Source organism: Piliocolobus tephrosceles, chromosome 20 (genome assembly GCF_002776525.5).
Source record: "Piliocolobus tephrosceles isolate RC106 chromosome 20, ASM277652v3, whole genome shotgun sequence".
Taxonomy (NCBI): Eukaryota; Metazoa; Chordata; class Mammalia; order Primates; family Cercopithecidae; genus Piliocolobus; species Piliocolobus tephrosceles.
In genome coordinates this window covers 38,548,449-38,562,346 of record NC_045453.1, presented here as the reverse complement: position 1 = coordinate 38,562,346, position 13,898 = coordinate 38,548,449, and positions in this window count along the sequence as shown.

Here is a 13,898-nt window from a genome sequence, read left to right as displayed (position 1 = left end):
ATAAATGCATTATCTGATTGCCTCCTTTGGAAAGGCTAATCAGAAACTCAAAAAAAATGCAACCATTTGTCTCTCACCTACCTGTGACCTGAAAGCACCCTCTGTGCTTGAGTGGTCCCACCTTTCCTGATGGAACCAATCAATGTATGTCTTACGTATATTGATTAATGTCTTATGTCTCCCTAAAATGTATAAAACTGGCCAGGTGTGGTGGTTTATGCCTGTAATCCCAGACTTTGGGAGGCTGATGTGGGTGGATCAGAAGGTCAGGAGTTCAAGAGTGAAACCCTGTCTCTACTAAAGATACAAAAATTAGCCGGGCAAGTGGCAGGAGCCTGTAATCCAAGCTACTTGGGAGGCTGAGGCAGAGAACTGCTTGAACCTGGGAGGCGGAGGTTGTCATGAACCAAGATTGCACCACTGCACTCCAGCCTGGGCAACAGAGCGAGACTCTGTCTCAAAAAAAAAAAAAAAAAAAAAACAAGCTATGCCCCAACCACCTTGGGCACATGTCATCAGGACCTCCTGAGGCTGTATCACAGGCACACATTTTCAACCTTTGCAAAATAAACTTTCTGAATTCACTGAGACCTGTCTCAGATTTTTTAGGTTGACATGTGAAATCAGACATACCAGCAGAACAAAATAGAGCCCAGAACTAAACCAAAACTTTTATGGTCAATTGATTTTTGACAAAAGTGCCAAGAATACACAATGGGGAAAGGGCAGTCTCTTCAATACATGTTGCTGAGAAAACTGAATAACTACATACAGTAGAATGAAATCAGAACTTTGTCTCATACCATATCCAAACATCAACTCAAAATGTATTGCAAACTTAAATGTAAGACCTGAAACTAAAACACTACTAAAAAAACTTAGGGGAAATGCTCCATGATATTGGCAAGGACTTTTTGGATATGACTCCAAAAGCACAGGTTACAAAAATATATAAATGGAATTACATCAAACTAAATAGCTTCTGCACAGGAAAAAAAAAAACAATCAACAGAGTGAAGACACAACCAAAAGAATGGGAGAAAATATTTGTAAACCACATATCTGATAAGAGGTTAACATCTAAAGTATATAAGAAACTCAGGCTCATGCCTGTAAACCTAGCACTTTGGAAGGCTGAGGTGGGTGGATCACCTGAGGTCAGGAGTTCGAGACCAGCCAGGCTAACATGGTAAAACCCCAACTCTACTAAAAATACAAAAATTAGTGGGGCAAGGTGACACACACCTGTAGTCCCAGCTATTTGGGAGGCTGAGGTACCAGAATCACTTGAACTCTGGAGGTGGAGGTTCTCAGTGAGGTGCCATCGTGCCACTGCACTCCAGCCTGGGTGAGAGAGAGAGAGAGAGAGAAAAAAAAAAAAAAAAGAATATGACAAATAGCAGTTTCAGTATGGGAAAGACATATACTTTCTTATACTTCTGCCATTGTCCACTGCATGATTTATTCACATATTCTGGAGTATAGGGAAGGCAGGATTCTGCAATTATGAATAATGGAAACTGTGGCTAAGTATATAAAGACCAAGTAGCAGTTATTAGGTATTCTCATAATACTTTGACAACCTTGTTTGTCAGTTGGTATTAACCTGAATGTGTTCTTGTTTAGTTATTATTCAATTAGTGTCTTCTTATTTTCACTTCTGATTTCAACAAATACCTGGAAACTTATTCTGTATTTGGCACAGATCTATGCTGTGGAAGAACAATAAATATATTAGTGCTTTCAAAAACTTGCAATAAATGGGCCAGGTGCAGTGGTTCATGTCTGTAATCCTAGCACTTTGGGAGGCCAAGGCAGGCGGATAACTTGAGGTCAGGAGTTGAGATCACCCTGGCCTACGTGGTGAAACCCCATCTCTACTAAAAATACAAAAATTAGCCAGGTGTGGTGGTGGGCGCCTGTAATCTCAACTACCCTTGAGGCTGAGGCAGAAGAATCACTTGCGACTGGGAGGTGGAAGTTGCAGCGAACCAAGATGGCGCCAACACACTTCAGCTTGGGTAACAGAGACAGACACCATTTAAAAGAAAAGAAAAAACCTGCAATAAACACAGGATGATAGATGCAGGCTGGTAATTTGGGGATACTGTTGAGAACTAAAGAAATAAAGTGCTTTGGATCATAGGATGTAAAAAATACTTCATGGAGAAAGTGGGCCTCAAGAATGGCTGTGACTAGACCAGTAATTAAGGAAGCAGGGGCCTCTACATTCTATCCTCCTGCACTCACTCTTCGGTAATAAGGGACAGAAAAGGAGAGGCATGAAAGGAAGTCTTTTTTCATCCTACTTCTAGGGAAACTGCCCCAGAAAACTTTGGTTGGCAGCTTCTATAAATCATTCTGAATCTTGTGATCCATAATATGCAGAAGAAACTCCTCTGTTTACATTTTTAAGTCTCATAGTATTCTATCCTGCAGATACACCAAATTTTATTTTGTGGTCCCTGGAGCACCCAAGGATGGTTTCCATTCCACCCTTTTGAATTTACAGTGCTGCAGGAAATGCTCTAGTATCTGTATCCTGTAAAAGTTGTGAAAGTATTTCCAAGGGTAAATTTCTAGCAGTGGCAATGATTGTTCAAGGGATAGATTATGCCAAATTATTCTCAAAGGAGGCTGCACCAATTTATATTCCCTCCACCAGTACACAATGGCCTGTTTTCCTACATGGTCACCAGCTCTGATTGTCAAACGTTAAACTTTCGCTTATCTCATATATGTAGGTGGTATCTTCTTATAGTTTGGATTTGCATTTCTTAAAATGTGAGTACGACTGACCACCTTTCCGGGAATAATTGGCTGTATTTGCTTTTCTATCCTCTGGCCAAGCTAAGTGTTAAGAATCCAGGGAAGATACAATTTTGAGTCATCGCCATATACATACAGATGGTATTTAAAGTCATAAAAGTGAATGAGATCCCCAAAGAAGTGAGTATAATTAAGCAGCCCTGAGGGAACTCCTATATCAGAAAGTCAGGGAAATGGGAGGAACCAGAAAAGAGGCTATGAAGAGTAGTCAGTGAGCTGGGGAGAAAATGAAGGAAGTGTGATGTCCCAAAAGCCAAGTAAAGAAAGTTTATCAGCTGGGCACAGTGGCTCATGCCTGTAATCCCAGCACTTTGAGAGGCCAAGGTGGGTGGATCACTAGCGGTCAGGAGTTCGAGACCAGCCTAGGAAACATGGTGAAACCTATCTCTACTAAAAATACAAAAATTAGCTGGGCATGGTAGCACTCGCCTGTAACCCCAGCTTCTCAGGAAGCTGAGGCAGGAAAATCACTTGGGCCTAGGAGGCGGAGGCTGCAGTGAGCCAGGATTGGACCACTGCATTGCAGTCTGGGCAACAGGCAACAGAGTGAGGCTCCGTCTCAAAAAGAAAAACAGAAAGAGAAAAAAAACAGTTTATCTAGGAGAAAGCAGTAACTGGCTAGTTCAAATGCTACCGACAGGACAAATAAGAAGAGGCCAGGAAATGGCAATTGAAGAGCAAGGTGAAGGTCATTGGTGGCCTGACAAGAGTAGTTTCGGTGAAGCAGTGTCAGTGAAATGCTAAGTGGAGTGGATTCAAAGGGTGGGAGAACTTTGAAGATACAAATCCAAGGAGGAAAGAATTGCTGAAAGATGTCCCTCAGTAAGGCGGGGATCCAGCGAACAACAGAAAGGGCTGGCGGTAGCTGGGTAGATGTGGCAGCCTAAGATTCTCTTCTGGTTGCTTCTGTTTCATCCCTATCAACCTGGCAACGCCCTAATCTGAGAAAACTTTAAACCAGAAGGCACACTTGCTCTTGAGGCCGTTCAGTTGTAATAAACTTACACAGAAGAGGTAGGTGGGAAGGGCCAGGGAACTTCCCCTAAGGTAGGAGACAGGCTCAGTGCTGGGCATCAGCATCTGCACGACAATGGTGCCATTCTGCAGACGGAAGAATGCAGGAGAAACATCACTACAGTTTCATTTCCATTTGTTCCTAGATTAAGTCTCACAGTCACAAATCTTTTTTCTTTCTTTTTTTTTTTTTTTGGAGGCAGGGTCTCATTGTCGCCGAGGCTAAAGTGCAGAGGCAGGACCACAGCTCACTGTAGCCTCAACCTCCTCAGCTCAAGCTATTCTCCCACCTCAGCCTCCCGAGCAGATGGGACCACAGGCACACACCACTACACTCAGCTAATTTTCAAATTTTTTGTAGATATGGGGTCTCACCATGTTGCCCAGCCTGGTCTCAAACTCCTGGCCTAAAGCAATCTGACTGCCTCAGCCTCCCAAAGTGCTGAGGTTATAGGCATGAGCCATTGAGAACAGTGACTTACAAATCTTCTATTCGGACCTTGTTTCCTGCAAATATGAAGATGTCCTCTAACTACTAGTGTTAACCTATCAAAATGGCAGTTTCAGTACTGAACTTAGCAAACTGAGGTCCATCTGGAATGAGTCTGTACATCTCACCTCCTTAAAATGCAACAGGAAGAATCATTCATCCACAAATGTTAACTGTAACATCCTAAAGTTTCCAGACATTTAATTTAGAAGGAATTAAAGCTGTCAGGCAGGGTGTGGTGGCTCATGCCTGTAATCCAAGCACTTTGGGAGGCTGAGGCACTAGGATTGTTTGAGCCTGTGAGTTTGAGACCAGCCTGGGCAATATAGGGAGACCTCTTGTCTACAAAAAAAAAAAAAAAGGCCAGAAATAACCAAGATCAGAGCAGAACTGAAGGAGATACAGACACAAAAAAACCTTCAAAAAAAATCAATGAATCCAGGAGCTGGTTTTTTGAAAAGATCAACAAAATTGATAGACCACTAGCAAGACTAATAAAGAAGAGAAGAATCAAATAGATGCAGTAAAAAATGATAAAGGGGATATCACCACCGATCCCACAGAAATACAAACTACCATCAGAGAATGCTACAAGCACCTCTATGCAAATAAACTAGAAAATCTACAAGAAATGGATAAATTCCTGGACACATACACCCTCCAAAGACTAAACCAGAAGAAGTTGAATCCCTGAATAGACCAATAACAGGCTCTGAAATTGAGGCAATAAATAATGGCCTACCAACCAAAAAAAGTCCAGGATCAGATGGATTCACAGCCAAATTCTACCAGAGGTAAAAAGAGGAGCTGTTACCATTCCTTCTGAAACTATTCCAATCAATAGAAAAAGAGGGAATCCTCCCTAACTCATTTTATGAGGCCAGCATAATCCTGATACCGAAGCCTGGCAGAAACACAACAAAAAAAGAGAATTTTAGACCAATACCCCTGATGAACATCAATGCAAAAATCCTCACTGTAAAATACTGGCAAACTGAATCCGCCAGCATATCAAAAAGCTTATCCACCACAATCAAGTCGGCTTCATCCCTGGGATGCAAGGCTGGTTCAACAATTGCAAATCAATAAATGTAATCCATCACATAAACAGAAACAATAACAAAAACTACATGATAATCTCAATAGATGCAGAAAAGGCCTTTCACAAAATTCAACAATCCTTCATGCTAAAAAAAACACTCAAAAAACTAAGGATTCATGGAACGTATCTCAAAATAATAAGAGCTATTTATGAAGTTCTTATTATTTTATACAAACCCACAGCCAATATACTGAATGGGCAAAAACTGGAAGCATTCCCTTTGAAAACCAGCACAAGACAAGGATACCCTCTCTCACCACTCCTATTCAACATAATGTTGGAAGTTCTGGCCAGGGCAATCGGGCAAGAGAAAGAAATAAAGGGTATTCAATTAGGAAAAGAGGAAGTCAAATTGTCCCTGTTTGCAGATGACATGATTGTGTATTTAGAAAATCCCCTCGCCCCAGCCCAAAATCTCCTTAAGCTGATAGGCAACTTCAGCAAAGTCTCAGGATACAAAATCAATGTGCAAAAATCACAAGCATTCCTATACACCAATAACAGACAAAAAGAGTGTCAAATCATGAGTGAACTCCCATTCACAATCTCCCATGCTACAAGGAGAATAAAATACCTAGGAATCCAACTAACATGGGATTTGAAGGACCTCTTCAAGGAGAACTACAAACACTGCTCAACGAAATAAAAGAGGACACAAACAAACGGAAGGACATTCCATGCTCATGGATAGCAAGAATCAGTATTGTGAAAATAACCATACTGCCCAAGGTAATTTATAGATTCAATGCCATCCCCATCAAGCTACCAATGACTTTATTCACAGAATTGGAAAAAAACTGCTTTAAAGTTCCTATGGAACCAAAAAAGAGCCCGCATAGCCAAGACAATCCTAAGCAAAAAGAACAAAGCTGGAGGCATCACACTGCCTGACTTCAAATTATACTACAAGGTTACAGTAACAAAAACAGCATGGTACTTGTACTAAAGCAGGTATATAGAGCAATGGAACAGAACAGAGGCCTCAGAAATAACACCACACATCTATAACCATCTAACCTTTGACAAACCTGACAAAAACAAGAAATGGGGAAAGGATTCCCTATTTAACAAATGGTGCTGGGAAAACTGACTAGCCATATGTAGAAAGCTGAAACTGGATCCCTTTCCTTACACCTTATGCAAAAATTAATTCAAGATGGATTGGAGACTTAAATGTTAGAGCTAAAACCATAAAAACCCTAGAAGAAAACCTAGGCAATACCATTCAGGATATAGGCATGGGCAAGGACTTCATGACTAAAACACCAAAAGCAATGGCAACAAAAGCCAAAATAGATAAATGGGACGATAAAGAGTTTCTGCACAGCAAAAGAAACTACCATCAGAGTAAACAGGCAACCTACAGAATGGAAGAAAATTTTTGCAATCTACCCATATGACAAACAGCTAATATCCAGAATCTACAAAGAACTTAAACAAATTTACAAGTAAAAAACAACCCCATCAAAAAGTGGGCAAAGGATATGAACAGACACTTCTCAAAACAGGGCATTTTTATGCAGCCAACAGACACATGAAAAAATGCTCATCATCACTGGTCATTAGAGAAATGCAAATCAAAACCACAATGAGATACCATCTCATGCCAGTTAGAATGGCAATCATTAAAAAGTCAGGAAACAACAGATGCTGGAGAGGATGTGGAGAAATAGGAACACTTTTACACTGTTGTTGGGAGTGTAACTTAGTTCAACCATTGTGGAAGACAGTGTGGCGATTCCTCAAGGATCTAGAAATAGAAATACTATTTGACCCAGTGATCCCATTACTGGGTAGTATATACCCAAAGGATTATAAATCATGCTAGTATAAATACACATGCACATGTATGTTTATTGTGACACTATTCACAATAGCAAAGACTTGGAACCAACCCAAATGTCCATCAATGATTCACTGGATTAAGTAAATTGGTACATATACACCATGGAATACTATGCAGCCATAAAAAAGGATGATTTCATGTCCTTTGCAGCGACATGCATGAAGCTGGAAACCATCATTCTCAGCAAACTATCACAAGGATAGAAAACCAAATACCACATGTTCTTACTCATAGGTGGGAATTGAAAAAAGAGAACACCTGGACACAGGGCGGGAAACATCACACACCAGGGCCTGTCGCGGGGTGGGGGTCTGGGGGAGGGAAAGCATTAGGAGAAATACCTACTGTAAATGACGAGTTGATGGGTGCAGCAAACCAACATGGCACATATATACCTATGTAACAAACCTGCACGTTGTGCACACGTACCCTAGAACTAAAAATAAAAAAAAAAAAAAAAAAAGAAAGAAAAAAGAAAAGAAAACAGAGGGGCTCCGTTACAGGCTTCAAACAGAGAGAAAGCCAGAGCCACCTATAGCTGAGTCAATGTGGGATTCCTGCAATGCCCCGGCCAACTGAAGGGTAAAGCATGAAACACACACTCATTTGATGGTAATTATCTTGAAAAGATCAGACCAGTGACATTTCTGCAAGAAGACCAATTCTGCCACAATTCCTTCCATCTATTAGTCAGTATCTCACAATTATTTTGCCTTTTCTAATCAGCAGTGGGGTATTTGAGGCCCTTTCTTGAACACATTTATCATTTCCAATAGTATGTGGAGAGAATCAATTTTATTTACTCATGCTAAGCCTACCATGATCTCATTTGTAATTAGAGAAGTATGTGTAAGGGAAAGGATTTGTTTTTGCTAAATTAGGTCCAATGTTCCCATCCTTGGCGTGTCTGGTGTGTTTATAACATGCCCTCCACGGCTGGTGGTAGGCGGACTCAGGGTGCCCAACAATATTCTTCCCTAAAACAAAGTTCATCATGATTTTTCCTATCTAAGTTGCTTCAGGAAGTGTCCCAGCTGTCCCCAGCCTGTCCAAGGAGTTCCCTGCTGGAGAATGTTCCCAGTCCACTAGAGCTGAACCTGAAATTGATTTAGCCTAACTCTAGTAAGATCTGCAGACAAGGAAGAAACCAGGAAATGGTGAAAGACACCATGGCACCTCAAAAGTGACAAAACATTGAGAAGCAATATCCATCGTAATTCTCCATCTCTGTCCAAATGGGCACTCCCTGGGGAACCAAGAATGCACTTTTGATCAGCAGAAGGGTATCTTAGGAAGCACATTCACTGCCCATTCCTCACCCAACCCATGGTGGTTCCAGGCTTCACCTTGAACAGGCATCTCTCCTTCTCCTGATGGCAAACTCAAGGGCTCCAAAGAGCTAATACGTTTCCAGGTCAGGAATGACCCACAATATAACTCAATCTGTGTTATAACTCCCCTCTTTCTAACCTGTTTAACTTCCCAGTACAGAGCAGTCAGCTGTGCTCAGGAACCGTGTCTCCCATAGGCCTTTATTTGGGGAATATGACAAGAAGGAAAAAATGGGGCACACACTTTCAGGTGTCACAAGGGAGAGGATGATCCAGCAGCACTTTTCCCCCTCTCTTCCTGTTAAAGTCCTAGCTGACAGCCTACCCCATGGAGAAGCTTCATGGGAATTAATATATTCCAGATATTTTTAGGAAAATGAAATATTGAAGAACGGCTTCCTAAGCCAATAATGGTGGTATATTTGAAAACCAGACCAGAGTGCCATGTTCGAAAGCCTAAAATCATAAAAGGTATTATGAATGGATGGATGGGGAACCTCTACAAGCAGACTTCATTGATGTCACCGTAAACGAAGAATGCTGTCACTCTTTTTTATATATAACAAGAAGATATGCTGCTGCATCCAGACCTCATTGTAGAAGCTGTCAGCCTCACTGAAATGGCATTGCATAAGCTATTCATGATGATATGAGGGAAAATACAAGGTTAAGAGATCTTTATCTGCTATCTATGGAAATGTGCTTCCACACAAAGGCGGTACATGAAATAACCTTCCGGATAACCCATGACACTGGGGGAACTGTAAAGTGAGATTAACTAGCAGAGACAAATCTGCATTCAAATTATGTTTGTGCTCAACCCTGATGCCTTGGCCTCATGAACACACAGTTGTTTTTCTAGCTTTCTCTATGTAAAATCCCACTCCGAATTTTACAGCACTCATTGGTGTGACAGATTCACAAGTGATCCAACAAAAAATTCAAGCCTCACCTTCAAGAAGATAGAAGGGCTGCTGGGAACAGCTGTCCAGCTACAAATGACATCTCCCGGCCACCCTTGCCTTTGTCATGGCCAAACCATAGGCTACAAGCAGAGGAGAGGTGGTCATGTCCAGGCCAGGGTTTTTCAAAATCACGTGTGCTTCCCCGATGACCTCTCCAGGTTTCCAGTGCCCGGGGGAAAGAGGATTCCCAGGCTCTAGGAGATGGTAAAGCTATGACAAGAAAAACCCTGGGCCCTGCATCACCCCATGGAGAAATGACACCACCAACCCAGGACCAACCCACATCGCACTTTATATAAATGAGAAGTGAACTTGTATTTCACTGCCCAGCCAACTAAAATTTGCAGTGTGTTACAACAGTGAAGTGTTATGTTTCCTAGTTGATATGGTTTGGCTCTGTGTCCCCACTCAAATTTCATGTCAAATTGTAATCTCCAGTGTTGGAGGAGGGGCCTGGTGGGAGATGATTGAATCATGGGGGCAGACGTCCCCCTTGCTATTCTCAAGATAGAGTTCTCATAAGATCTGGTTGTTTGAAAGTGTGTAGCACCTCCCCTCCTCCTCTCTCTTGCCAGCCATGTGAAGATGTACTTGCTTTCTCTTCACCTTCCACCATGATTGTAATAAGTTTCCTGAGGCCTCCCCAAAAGCAGAAGCCTGTATAGGTCAAAGAACCATGAGCCAATTAAACCTCTTTTCTTTGTAAATTAAAAAAAAAAAAAATTAGCCAAGTGTGCTGCCACATGCTGGTGGGAGGATCACTTGAGCCCAGGAGACAGAGGTTGCAGTGAGCCGAGATTGCGCCACTGCCCTCCAGCCTGGGCAACAGAACAAGATCCTGTCTCAAATAATATTAATTAAAAAAATAAAGCTGGCCGGGTGCAGTGGCTCACACCCGTAATCCCAGCACTTTGGGAGGCCAAGGCAGGCAGACCAACTGAGGTCAGGGGTTCAAGACCAGCCTGGCCAACATGGTGAAACCCCGTCTCTACTAAAAATATGAAAATTAGCCAGGCATGGTGGCACGCACCTTTAATCCCAGCTACTAGAGACTGGGGCAGGAGAATCGCTTGAAGCTGGGAACTGAGATCATGCTACTGCACTCCAGTCTGGGCAACAGAATGAGACTCTGTCTCAATCAATCAATCAATCAAGGTGTCGGCCAGGCACAGAAGCTCATGCCCGTAATCCCAGAACTTTGGGAGGCGGAGGTAGGTGGATCACCTGAAGTCAGGAGTTTGAGACCAGCCTGGCTAATAGAGCGAGAACCCGTCTCTATTAAAAATACAAAATTAGCCAGGCATAGTGGTGCATGCCAGTAGTCCCAGCTACTTGGGAGGTTGAGGCAGGAGAATTGTTTGAACCCAGGAGGTGGAGGTTGCAGTGAGCTGAGATCATGCCATTGCCCTCCAGCCTGGGCGACAAGAGCGAAAATCCATCTCAAAAAAACAGTTAATAAAAAAATAATAAAGCTGTCAGGTTTTACTGCAGTTAGCCATTATTCAAGTAGCAAAGTTGCAAGGAGCTGAAGACCCATGGGATACGACCAACTCAGCATTCCTCTGGAGGCTATATGATCAAACAGCAAACTGTTTTATCATGAATGCAGGATGTGGGCAAATTCACACTGCCCTGCCACCAAAAGGTTTGCTGAAGGACATCACTTCCTGGTGCCAGGCTCCTTCAAGTTATCTATTGAGAAATCCAGTGCCTATTGTCCAAAGGATGCAGTCTGGCAATCCTGCTGTGAACCAAATGGCCGACTATTACCCGACAACCAAGCCCTTTCTCGCTATCTCTTTTGCCTAATACGGAGGGCTATGTAAAGGTCAGGCCCCTTGTCCACTAGAGGCAAGGTGACCCCGACCCCTTCTTCCAAATATACTTTTATCTCTTGTCTTTCACTCCCGTGTTCCCCTCCTTTGTTCAGTCCCCCTAGGTCCGTGCTGGTTATAGTGGAGCCTGGACAGGGACTGAGAGCTGTAGTGTATCCTCTGTCCTTTTTCCTATCTATTGGTGAGGAGGCTTAGGTAAGATCTGTTTCCTCTTTGTTATTTTGGCCCGGTGATACTGAGGGAAGAGGAGGTGAGAAGGCAGGTGACGTTTTCTTCTCCTTCCTCTTTTTAGGATCTTCTGTGTGTAACTGTGCCAGGGCTGCTCAAATTAAAGCCCATAACATTAAAGACTTTATCGGGACCTGATGCCTTTGCACCTGATGTTGTTTAAGGTTTCTCCCCACTTGCTCCCAGAGTTCTACTTCTAGCATTCCTTCCTCTGGGAACCATGGGCTTTGTACTCCATTATTGACCACACTAGTTTTTAATTCCTTCAAAAACTTAAATTCTTGTGGAGTGTGTTTATGAATAACCTACTGTGGATTATTTGGATCAGGCCTTACCGAAATAGGAAAAGCGCAAGGTCCTAAGGGCTCTCCAGCTATGACAGCAGAGCGTAAAATTCTTTGTATTGGGATTTTTGTTTCTACCACCGAAGGAGGCGGTACAGATGTTTCTGCAATTGGAGGAGGCGGTATAGGCCAATTTTTATCCTCCCTCTCCTGTTTTTTATTTTCAATTGGTGCTGTGGGTGGAACAACAGATTCAGATTTTTATGAACAGCAACAGAATAGAGTGCTCTACACAAAGTTGGACAGGTCATGGAATGCCATTAGACAACTTGCCACAAAAGGAAATCTGTCAAACAACTCATCCCCTTAAAAGGATTATACAGACTATGTCTCATCTAACTTTAGATTTGTGCCTAAATCAACAAACTCTGCATGCCAGTCAGAAAAAAAAAAAAAAAAAAAAAAAAAAAAAAAAAGCCGCTCCAATCTTAAAAGCTTCGTATGCCTATAGTTTTATGTTAAATTGATTCTGACATTTCAGGCAATTAAAAGTAACTCCAATTAATACATTCATAATTTTGGCTAATTGCTAATCTAAATGTCCACAATTGATAGGCTAGCCCTATACATCAACGAGGTAAGCACAGAAAGGAGTCATGGTTTTGAAGAATGTATATGGGTTTATTCTTGACCGCAGCAATGAGATGTCAACTGTGATTGTGCTCCATAAAATATAGATACTGTAGGTAGTCTAACGCTGCAGAAGAAACTCCTATTAATATAAAGATAAACCAATTAATCTAAGGTACTGAACATCAGTGATCTGTTAAGGAGTTCCACCAGCGAGGCGAGAGAGTAGCAATTTTTTTCTCTAAAGAGCTAAATAATGAATACGTTAGGATTTCCAGCCACGTGATCTCACTTGCAATTACTCTGCTTCTGTAAGGCAAAAGCAGCCGCAGACGATACAGAAATGAATGAGTGTGCTGTGTTCTAATGCAACTATGGGCACTAAAATTTGATTTTCATATGTAACAAAATACTGTTATTTTGATTTTTTATCCGTTTTTTAAATCCATTTACAAATGTAAAAATCACCCTTAGCCAGGCTCGGTGGCTCACGCCTGTAATCCCAGCTCTTTGGAAGGCCAAGACTGGTGGATTACAAGGTCAGGAGTTCGAGACTAGCCTGGTCAACATGGTGAAACTCGGTCTCCACTAAAAATACAAAAATTAGCCGGGGGTGGTGACATGCGCCTGTAATCCCAGCTACTCAAGAGACTGAAACAGGAGAATTGCTTGACCCCGGGAGGCAGAGGTTGCAGTGAGCGGAGATCACGCCACTGCACTCCAACCTGGGTGACAGAGCAAGACTCCATCTCGAAAATAAAAATAAATTTAAAAATAAACCACTCAGCTAACTGGCTAAACAAAATCAAGTAATTGGCCTGTAGCTCTGTAATACCTGACAGTCAATTTCTAGTCATTAAAGATGCCCACATATCCAAATTACAGTAAAGTTACCCAAGAGAGACAAAGATTAGAGATTAGTGTCACGATCCCCGTTCTGCCAGCACTAGAAGGCAAGAGCTGCTACAGCCCTTCTGCGGGTTTAACAGGCGGTCGACGTCCCTCTACCTCTTGCTAAGCCTGAAAACAACCGAGTAAAAGGCATCCAAAAACCTGAGAACGCAAGGTTTCAGGAAAGCAATCAGGAAGGGCAAAACATGGGGCAGCCACTACACAGTCCCTTCGTCTTCGGGCACAGGTACTAAACGGGTTGTAAGAGACCCAAGTCACGTCTTTCAAAAACCGGCTGGCGCGGGCCCAAGCTGACAGGGATTCCACCCCGGTCAAGGCCGCAAACGGCGCGAGGTGGGAAGGCGCAGGCTCCACCTTCTGCCTTCCCCGGCTCGCCGACAGTGACCTGCGCGCCCAGGCAGGCTGAGACCGCGGGCTCTCACGGCCGACACG